Source organism: Eurosta solidaginis, chromosome 5, assembly GCF_040869045.1.
Source record: "Eurosta solidaginis isolate ZX-2024a chromosome 5, ASM4086904v1, whole genome shotgun sequence".
In the NCBI taxonomy this organism is placed as follows: domain Eukaryota; kingdom Metazoa; phylum Arthropoda; class Insecta; order Diptera; family Tephritidae; genus Eurosta; species Eurosta solidaginis.
Window position 1 is genome coordinate 245371005 of NC_090323.1, and position 11935 is coordinate 245382939.

The following is an 11935-nucleotide window of genomic DNA, read 5'->3' on the forward strand; positions in this document are numbered from 1 at the left end:
CTTGAATTCTTCAACACCACATCATTCACTAACATAACATAACATCTGTCTGTATACCGATTATTAAATAAATAATCTTTTTTTTTAGTGATTTTATAATCTAGATATTATAAAACTTGATTTTCTTCAGTATAAAACTTATCAGACTTTACTCTTTTAGTTTTGCGAACATAAACAAGGACGCCATGGTGCACAGTGGTTTTGGTTGTACTGGCAAGCTGAAAAAAAATTAATATCAACGCCAAACTTTAACATATTTGTGCAAAACTTAAAACTGAGGAGATCCTGAGGTCGCTGGTTACAAATTTGAAATTCGTTTTACAAAATTCAAAATGGCGTATGAGTTTTTCGAGTTGGCTCATTACGAATCAAAACACATTTTCAAAAATTTGGATAAGTTTTTTATATACATAAATTTAAGATAAACTGCTCATAAAAAAATGTACAACACAAAAATCAAAAAAAAAAAAAAAAAGTAAGGACGGGACCGTGTTCTGCTGTGCCGAAGACTTCATACCTTTCATGAATGGCGCTGAACAATAATCTTATCCCGTTCGTAATCTCCAAATAATCGGATGTATAAGATTAGAAATATATATTGAACAGATGTACATACCTAAACGATTTTTAAGATAAATATAAAATAAAAAATGGCGAAAAACCCCTCTATCTGAACGATCGGTTGTATAGGATATATATTATATATAACTCCAATCGGAATGATTTTTACAGGAAATCTTCTATGATATATTAGGATATACGTCACCAAGTTTCACGTTTTTATATTGGAAACTAAGGGAGAATTGGCCAAAAATCTTTCTATCTGAACGATCGGTTGCATGGGATAGGAATATACTATATACATATAGCTCCGATCAAAGTGAGTTTTTCAGCAAATCTTCTATGATATATTAGAATAAATATCACCAAGTTTAACGTTTTTATACTCAGTTGAGCAGAGCTCACAGAGTATATTAAGTTTGATTGGATAACGGTTGGTTGTACATATATAAAGGAATCGAGATAGATATAGACTTCCATATATCAAAATAATCAGGATCGAAAAAAAATTTGATTGAGCCATGTCCGTCCGTCCGTCCGTCCGTCCGTCCGTTAACACGATCACTTGAGTAAATTTTGAGGTATCTTGATGAAATTTGGTACGTAGGTTCCTGAGCACTCATCTCAGATCGCTATTTAAAATGAACGATATCGGACTATAACCACGCCCACTTTTTCGATATCGAAAATTTCGAAAAACCGAAAAAGTGCGATAACTCATTACAAAAGACAGATAAAGCGACGAAACTTGGTAGATGGGTTGAACTTATGACGCAGAATAGAAAATTAGTAAGATTTTGGACAATGGGCGTGGCACCGCCCACTTTTACAAGAAGGTAATTTAAAAGTTTTGCAAGCTGTAATTTGGCAGTCGTTGAAGATATCATGATGAAATTTGGCAGCAACGTTACTACTATTACTCTATATGTGCTAAATAAAAATTAGCAAAATTGGATGAAGAACACGCCCACTTTTTAAAAAAAAATTTTTTTAAATTCAAATTTTAACAAAAAATTTAATATCTTTACTGTATATAAGTAAATTAAGTCAAAATTCAACTCCAGTAATGATATGATGCAACAAAATACAAAAATAAAAGAAAATTTCAAAATGGGCGTGGCTCCGCCCATTTTCATTTAGTTTGTCTAGAATACTTTTATTGCCATAAGTCGAACAAAAATTTACCAATCCTTCTCAAATTTGGTAGTAGCATAGATTCTATGACGGTAACTGTTCTCTGTGAAAATGGGCGAAATCGGTGGAAGCCACGCCCAGTTTTTATACACAGTCCACCGTCTGTCCTTCCGCTCGGCCATTAACACAATAACTTGAGCAAAATCCGATATATCTTTACTAAACATATCCCACGTACTTACCTGAGCTCACTTTTTCTTGGTATAAAAAATGGGCGAAATCTGACCATAACCACGCCCACTTTATCGATATCGAAAATTACGAAAAATGAAAAAAATGCCATAATTCTATACCAAACACGAAAAAAGGGATGAAACATGGTAACTGGATTGGTTTATTGACGCAAAATATAACTTTGGAAAAACCTTTGTAAAATGGGTGTGACACCTACCATATTAAGTAGAAGAAAATGAAAAAGTTCTACAAGGCGAAATCAACAGCCCTTGAAATCTTGGCAGGAATACTGTTAGTGGTATTGCATATATAAATAAATTAGCAGTACCCGACAGATGATTTTCTGGATCACCTGGTCCACATTTTGGTCGATATCGCGAGAACGCCTTCACATATACATCTAAGGGCCACTCGCTTTTAAAACCCTCATTAATACCTTTAATTTGATATCCATATCGTACAAAAACATACCAGAGTCCCCCCTGTCCCACCCTAATGGCGATATCTCGAAAAGGCGTCCACCTATAGACCTAATGCCCCCTCCCTCTTAAAATGCTCAGTAACACCTTTCGTTTGATACCCATACCGTACAAACATTCTAGAGTCACCCCTGGCCCACCCTAATGGCGATATCTCGAAAAGGTGTCCACCTATAGACCTAGTGTCCACTCCCTCTTAAAATGCTCAGTAACACCTTTCGTTTGATACCCATATCGTACAAACATTCTAGAGTCACACCTGGCCCAGCCTAATGGCGATATCTCGAAAAGGCGTCCACCTATAGACCTAATGCCCACTCGCTCTTAAAATGCTCAGTAACAGCTTTCGTTTGATACCCATATCGTACAAACATTCTAGAGTCACACCTGGCCCACCCTAATGGCGATATTTCGAAAAGGCGTCCACCTATAGAACTAAGGATTACTCCCTTTTAAAATACTCATTACCACCTTTCATTTGATACCCATATCGTACAAACACATTCTAGAGTCACCCTGGCCCACCCTAATGGCGATATCTCGAAAAGGCGTCCACCTATAGACCTAATGTCCACTCCCTCTTAAAATGCTCAGTAACACCTTTCGTTTGATACCCATGTCGTACAAACATTCTAGAGTCACCCCTGGCCCACCCTAATGGCGATATCTCGAAAAGGCGTCCACCTATAGACCTAATGTCCACTCCCTCTTAAAATGCTCAGTAACACCTTTCGTTTGATACCCATATCGTACAAACATTCTAGAGTCACCCCTGTCCCACCCTAATGGCGATATCTCGAAAAGGCGTCCACCTATAGACCTAATGCCCACTCCCTCTTAAAATGCTCAGTAACACCTTTCGTTTGATACCCATATCGTACAAACATTCTAGAGTCACACCTGGCCCACCCTAATGGCGATATCTCGAAAAGGCGTCCACCTATAGAACTAAGGATTACTCCCTTTTAAAATACTCATTACCACCTTTCATTTGATACCCATATCGTACAAACACATTCTAGAGTCACCCTGGCCCACCCTAATGGCGATATCTCGAAAAGGCGTCCACCTATAGACCTAATGCCCACTCCCTCTTAAAATGCTCAGTAACACCTTTCGTTTGATACCCATACCGTACAAACATTCTAGAGTCACCCTTGGTCCAGCTTTATGGCGATATCTCGAAAAGGCGTCCACCTATAGAACTAAGGATTACTCCCTTTTAAAATACTCATTACCACCTTTCATTTGATACCCATATCGTACAAACACATTCTAGAGTCACCCCTGGCCCACCCTAATGGCGATATCTCGAAAAGGCGTCCACCTATAGACCTAATGCCCACTCCCTCTTAAAATGCTCAGTAACACCTTTCGTTTGATACCCATATCGTACAAACATTCTAGAGTCACCCCTGGCCCACCCTAATGGCGATATCTCGAAAGGGCGTCCACCTATAGACCTAATGCCCACTCCCTCTTAAAATGCTCAGTAACACCTTTCGTTTGATGCACATATCGTACAGACACCCCTGGTGGAACACCCCCTATGGAACTAAGGATCACTCCTTTTCAAAATACTCATTAACAGCTTTCATTTGATACCCATATCGTACAAACACATTATAGAATCACCCCTGGTCCACCTTAATGGGGACATCTCGAAAAGGCGTCCACCGATAGACCTAAGGCCCACTCCCTCTTAAAATGCTCAGTAACACCTTTCATTTGATACCCATATCGTACAAACAAATTCTAGAGTCAGCCCTGGTCTACCTTTATGGCGATATCCCTAAATGGCGTTCATCCATAGAACTATGGCCTACTCTCTCTTAAAATACTCTTTAATACCTTTCATTTGATACACATGTTATACAACCACATTCCAGGGTTACCCCAGATTGATTTTCCTTATTTTGTCTCCATAGCTCTCAACTGAGTATGTTATGTTCGGTTACACCCGAACTTAGCCTTCCTTACTTGTTATATTGGAAATTTAGGGAGAAATTGCCAAAAATCTTTCTATCTGAACGATCGGTTGTATGAGATATATACTATATATAGCTCCGATCAGAGTGATTTTTTCAGGAAATCTTCTATGATATATTAGGATAAATATCACCAAGTTTAGCCTTTTTATATTGGAAATAAAGGGAGAAATGGCTAAAAATCTTTCTATCTGAACGATCGGTTGTATGGGTTATATATTATATATAGCTCCGATCGAAATGATTTTTTCATGAAATCTTCTATGATATATTAGAATAAATATCACCAAGTTTAACGTTTTATATTGGAAATTAAGGGAGAAGTTGTCAAAAATCTTTCTATCTGAACGATCGGTTGTATGGGATATAACTATATACAGCTCCGATCAGAGTGATTTTTTCAGGATATCTTCTATGATATATTAGAATATATATCACCGAGTGTCAGGTTTATACTTTCTAAATTGCGGCAGGAATGACCAAAATCGTCTTATCTGAACGATCGGTTGTATGGGATATAGTGGTCCGATCCTACCGGATCCGACAAGTGTCTAATATAATACAAAAATACATCCTTGTGCCAAATTTTATTGAGATATCTCAAAATTTGACGGACTAGTTTGCGTTCAAACAGACAGACGAACGGACATGGCTATATCAACCCAGTTCGTCGCCTTGATCAATTCGATATACTTAATGGTGAGTCTATCTTCTATATTTCTCAACGTTACAAACATTGGACCAAAGTTAATGTACCATTTCATGTTCATGAAAGGTATAAAAATTCATCAACGTTGATATTTTGCCAAATGAAACATTGCACTTTGTTATACTAAAACAGTTCATTTGAAAATACGGAATACGGAATGGCTGTATTGATGGATTACAATAAGTCTCCAGGAAGTAAAATAACCAACCATTTTTACCTCAACCGAAAGGACCTTTCAGCTTAAATGTTATGCCGGTAGGTTAAATATTTATTAGCTGCTCAAACCTTCAAATCATCTAGTTTTAGAAACAGATATGCGACCAAAATTTGTCCATTACATTCGTTGAAGCTAGCAATCCAGGAGCTAGTCATGACTCATTCGTTTGGAATGTGAACAGCGTAGAACAGGAGCTATAAGAAGATTATGGGAATGCTAACACATAGTTACTTGGTATTGTATACCAAGTTATAATATTTTCCTAGGTGATTCTTTATATCCCTTTCAGCCATATTCGGTTACCCCGTTCAAAAATTCGGCGCGGTGGCGTGGTGGTAGCGCGCTCCGCCTACCACACCGAAGATCCTGTGTTCATTCTGTTCTTTCAAGCGGAATCGCCACTCGGCAGTGATTTGGCAAACACTCCGAATGTGTTTCTGCTATGAAAAGTTTCTCACCGAACCCTCATCTGCCTTGCAGTTGCCGTCGTAAAACATGTAGGTCCCGTCCCGCCAATTTGTAGGAAAATTTAAAGGAAGCAAGACGCAAATTGCAAGAGAAATTCTGCCAATTTTTAAAACATTAAATTCCTATCGTAAACTCTGATCCTGAAAATGTTATCACTCCGAAATGAGCTTGCCAACATCACCGAATCCAAATCACCTTCCACTATAAGAATGAGTATTGTTATTAAGTACATGTTTTATTGCAACATATATGTATATACTTATGTGCTTTAAATTCAGATACACTGTAAAATTCATTTATCTTAAAGCTAATAAAATATTTACATACAAAATTAACGTATTTGGTCTTGGCAGACTTATGTATATATGTAAATATGTATACATTAATCTTAAATATATCACTTGAATACAACTACTAAAAAATAAAACTTTTCACTTTTAAACATAATGGTAATACTAAAAAAAAAAATATTGCTTCAGTTGAGAAACAAAAATTCTTTCGAAACTTATAACTACAAAATATATCTTAAAAAATTCAAAAACAACATACAATTATAAAAAACTATGTACATATAAAAATATCACTAGCATTGTAAAAGTTGAATTAAACTTTCAAAAATTAGAGCCTGCAGTTCAGCTGCAGCAGTCAGTCTGTTTGTGGCATCCGCCATTGTGGATAAAATAAGTGTGATATCTTATCCGTCAACTCCCTGATAGGCAGTCTAGACCTAATAAGCTTCTTCCCCTGCTTATAGTCGGAGAACGAGTCTTGAAAATGTGAATAGCTTCACAAGGGCACATTTTTTCAGATTTGGTGCTTTTTAGTTGTTGAAACTATGACGCATCTAACCTATGAAAAACATTTTTAAAAAGTCTTTCATCCACATAACGTGGCATTTTAGTAATAGAAGGTAAGTTTGACGTACCTCGGTACTGCGGCAGTTGAAGGTACGCTTTCTTCTTGGATTATAGAGTGGGGGTTATCACGACTTCCGCACTTTTTCACAGTCTAACCATGGAATTTTCAGTTAATAATAAATTTCCTCGCTCTATGCAAATACTCGTTTTTAAGGAAATAAATTTCACGAAACCGCTTAATTTGGTAACATTCCGATAATTTCAATGGGACCTATCGTTGTGTCGAGTTTCTTATTACTGTTTCTTTTGCTGAAATGCAACCTAATGTGAAAGAAAGAGCTTTTAGACATACTTTTCAATATTTTGCATACGACCCCTTGGCCTTTAAACATACGCTGACTGCGAATGTGTGTTTTATATTATATGTGATAGGCCTGTGCCAATGATCAGCCTTTCTGAAACATTTTCATTTTGCCGCTGGTTTATCAACTTAGCGGGCGTCTCAGAGCCAGTTAGTTATTCCGGTACCTAGACTGCTGACTTAAAACGTATCTTACAAAACTAAAATATGATCGAATCTGCAAAAAAATGTCCTTCCATGAAACTCCTTTATTTCATGCCAGTTTTTGGACTATATTAGAAAATATATTTTAAAACTAAGGTTGGGTGCGAGTTCGCCTAAATTTTAGGTAGCTAAACTAATATTCCACTGGAACTTTCCAGCACTGCAGTAATTTAGAAAAAGCTATCAAAACTGTGCGAGTTGATTTGAAAATTTAAATTGTTATTTTCTGCTAAGAAAATAATAACAATATGGGAAATTTGGTATTTTTGATGCGATTTCACGTTTAAAAAGAACAGAGATCAATTAGGTCCGCGGTAAATACCTATCCCAAGATAGCAGTACAAGAAAATGCTGTGGCTCCGTTTTATAAGGCTTTTTTTTTCGGACATAGTAGAGCACATGCACAATGACATTTTCCACAATCCCCAGTTCAATACTGTGATGTTGATACGCCTCCAATAACTTCGTTAGGCCAATTAGTGCACTTGGCTGCCAAATATGTTGAGATTGCGGTCCATATTTGCGAATGATCCAATTCTTGTGTCTCCAACATCAGCTTGAACAATTGAACGTACAATCGATCGGTCCTTAATCGCAGCAGGGATCACCGCTCTATAATCTATGATTTACTTAAATTGAATGGACAAGAGCCATTTATTTGCATATAAAATATTGAAAAATCTATATTTTTGTTTTTGAAATTTGACATTTGAATTTAGGTTGAAAAGTATGCTCATAAAAATTCTAAATTTTTATTTTGCACTGCCTTACCGACAGTTCCCAGTGATTTAGGTTTTTTCTGTATTTAGGAAGAACTTTAGGTCAACTCGCACACAGCCTAACAAAATGACATGAAATATGACACTTTTTAAACCATCAGAATTCTGTTGCTCTAATTCCAACGCGAGTTCAGTACCAGGTGTCGTTATCCCTTCAGCTGATTGCTTTTTCTTGATTATTTTCCATACAGTGCCTTTTACTACCACAAACCACCTACCCAGATTGCGCATTCACGAGTTCAAAATTATTTCGTTCTGCGCATATACGTCATAGTGGACTCTTGAGCGAATAAAAAAAGAGCAAGAAATAAAGAGCTAAACGAAAAGAATCAATTCATACGTCATAAAAAACAGCTGATCTAATGTTTACAAAATAATCAAGAAGAAGCAATCAGCTGTTGGGATAACAACACCTGGTACTGAATTCGCTTTGCCACCATCTGGTATGGATTCGCCTTGCCGAATTCCGTTGTAACTTCTAGTTTGCCAGATATTAGCAGATAATTGAAAAGAATTGAAAGTATTTGAAATAACTTATTGGAAATTTAAATAGATTTATTCATTACTAAGTACCAGTAAAAAGTAATTGTACTTGATAATTAATTTTTTAAATGACAAAATCATTGTTATTGGCCAATTACGATTACCAAGTATATTAATAACTGTACAACACATTTTCCAGCAAAATTTTTTTTTGCTGGGCGCTTCACCTCCGTTTCTGAGTAGCGCTCAGGGCATGACAGAATTTTGTTCACGCCGTGTAAAATAACAGCAAGACATTTAAAATACGTACATGATCCCTGAAATTAACTAAATATAGAAGTATGGAGCCCATATTTGCATACAAATTAGCTATTTAAACTTGCTCTTGGAAAGGTTTGCCTCTACGTTGTAGGGAAGTCAGTAACTAGTGATAAAAATTTCTTGTTCGAAACTAGATCTAAAGTGCCAAGTAAGTACAAGTTTGCTAGTAATTAGATGTTCTCCTGTTACAAAATCGTCATTGTAGATTTTTATACGTATTTCATTTTTAACATATTGTTAGCATCACTATGCTTTTACTAAATAATCACAACAAAAACAACAATCATCCAAACTCACATAGAAGGCGACGAAGAATATCTCACATACACATATGTAGTCATCAGCTAAGAGCAGAAGTTGTTACTCACACATACACATACATGTGGCTAGAAGAAAAGCATAAACTACAAATATACATGTATATAGCTGGTAACCAAGCATGAGCTGGGGCTGTTCTGGAACACAGGTTCGTGAAACGACTAGACATTAGGAGAATTGGCGATCGAGACAACCGAGAGTATAAAAGCAGCGCAAACTGAGGAAACGGTAATCAGTTTGATTAAAACACGCTATTATTTGTGAAGTATAATTGTGAAGTACTCCCAAAGTAATCGAAATAAAAAGCAGTTTGCAATACTGAATATTGGAGTTATTTCTTTTTTATTCCACAGCTCAGCGATTAGAACGTTAGCAGAAGGTGCATAATAACCAGGATTTTCCTAAATTAGTTACAATATATTTGAGAAACAAAAAAATCTGCCAGCTTTAAGGAGTTTCAACAATGAGTATGCAATTTCTTACCCACACTTTCCACCAACTCTATCGTACTAGAAGCAACATATTCTATTCGGTCCAACTCGGAGCCAACGAAATAGTACCAAGAAAAGAACTGGATCATACCTATAAAGTTGTACACTAGTTCGGAACTATCTAAAAAGTGCCAAAAAACCAACCAGTTCTTAAGTGGAAATTTGTATCTAGTTAGGTATTACAGAAAAGGTAATGCAGTAGGGACAATTTGCACCGCCTAGGACACTAAAAAGTTCAATTCGCCAGTTGAAAACATGTAATTACGATATCGCGCGAACTAATAGGGGTTTCGAAAGCACCAGAAGCGCACTACTTTTGAACTAGAGATTTTCCTTACATGATTTTTGCAAGACTGTGTTCCAAGTTGTGAAATAACAACAAATTTTCAGATATTAAAAGACATTATTAAGATTAAAAGTGAGAGTGCCGATTAAAAACTTTATCTCATTCATAAATAGGCACACAAACGATATTATTTTTATTGGCATTGTGATTGTTATTTTTATAGCTTTCATAAACATTAAATGATATATGAAGCTCAGTCTGATCGACGATGTTTGTATGTCAGTTAGAGTTAGATCATATTATCTAACTTTAAGCAAGACGCAGTTCGTGAAATTATCAACGGCGAAATTTAGGGAGCCATAAAAGGTTAATAATATATGTCACCCGGTCTATGAAAAGGTGGCTTATGACTCAAAAAAGAAATTGCGACAAACAGCTGTTAACAACTGTTTTTTTTGCGAGAAACAGCTGTTTTTTTTTTGAGTCATAAGCCACCTTTTCATAAACCGAATAGTCCCTTGGATACCGCCGCATAGTGGAAACAATTCCAACAATTTTTTTCATTACTCTGCACGCTGTGGTGTGGTAAAAGCGTTCTTCGCCTACCAAGGTGCAAGTTCATGCGAAAAAGCTATGAAAAGCTTTCAGTAAAAAATCAAAAGTAGCATGACGGAACTTGGAAGAGGATCGTGCCTTATGTTTGGGATGATTATTTTAAAATTGATGATGGCTTTAAATGTGGAGTGAAGGAATATATAAAAGGGGTGTGATTATTACTTTGTAATTGAAATTTGATGTATGTACTTACTTTCGTTATGCATAAAAGAATTCGATTTCCTTATAATATTACCAACATTTTTAAACAAAATTCACACTTACAAAAACAAAACGCAGTTTGTGTGTATGCCCACTGTGTACCAAACATTCAAGCTCGCGTTCAGAGAGAGCATTCAAACACAACACATTGTAGCGTTAGATGAAATGTTGAAAAAAGCCAGCACTCGCTAATATCTAACCACTTAAGCATTTTCATTTCATTTCGTTTTGCTAGTGATCCTTTACCGAAATACTTTCGATTAGGTCTAACAAAGTCTAGACAGTAAAGCATGAAATATCTTTTGACCACCGCCGAAAAGTTTGCTCACAAAACAAACAGCTGATGATAAATCTACTCGTCTCTCACACCTGCTCACGTAGAGCAATCTTAAAGCTGGAGACATTGGTGCTTTATCGGTAACCGTATCGGTAACCTTATAACAGCTGATTCGACCAATCTTATGAGAATCAATGCAATCGATTATTGGTGCCGCTAAGGTCGTAACCGTATCGTAGCCAACCAATTGGGTTTTGGTTTACCGTCGTAACGATAAACAGCTGATTACGTTAGGGATACGGATACAGCGCTACGACATACGGCACCAATGACTCCAGCTTAAGGCCCAAATACTGATACTTAGCATAGACTTGTTTTGGCTTAAGAACTGTCACTTACAGTTCGGTTAAATGAACATTGCATGTTACTGATTACTCAAAACTTAGCAACACTTAACTTGACTTAGAAGTCTGTTGAATTTTGATTTTCTATGTAAGTTCTAAGTGACGTTTACATTTTGAGATGCCATTTGTTTGTTTCCATTTCATTTTGACATTTTGTCATACAAATTGACATTTACTGATTATGATGCCAGATTGTGCGCTAAGTGGAGTATAATCAAGGCTAAGTTGCCAAGTTTACGCCAAGCCAAGTCAAGTCTATGCTAAGTATCAGTAATGGGGTCTTTAGGCCTGATGATGTGGCTGAGCAATGAGGGTATATTTCTCTCTCATTACGTACCACCGCCACGATAGGTTTCTAGCGAGCCCGCAAAAACACGCTGCGTGTGGGCGAGGCTACGCGCGGTAAACTGAAGCGTTATCACGAATTAGTCTGTTTAACATTGCGTATGAGGTTATATCGAAATACTGATGCCCATAATCAACGAAAGCAGCCTTTGACAGCAAACAGTTATTTGTATGCTGCTATGTGTGAATTTAAGTTATCTGTA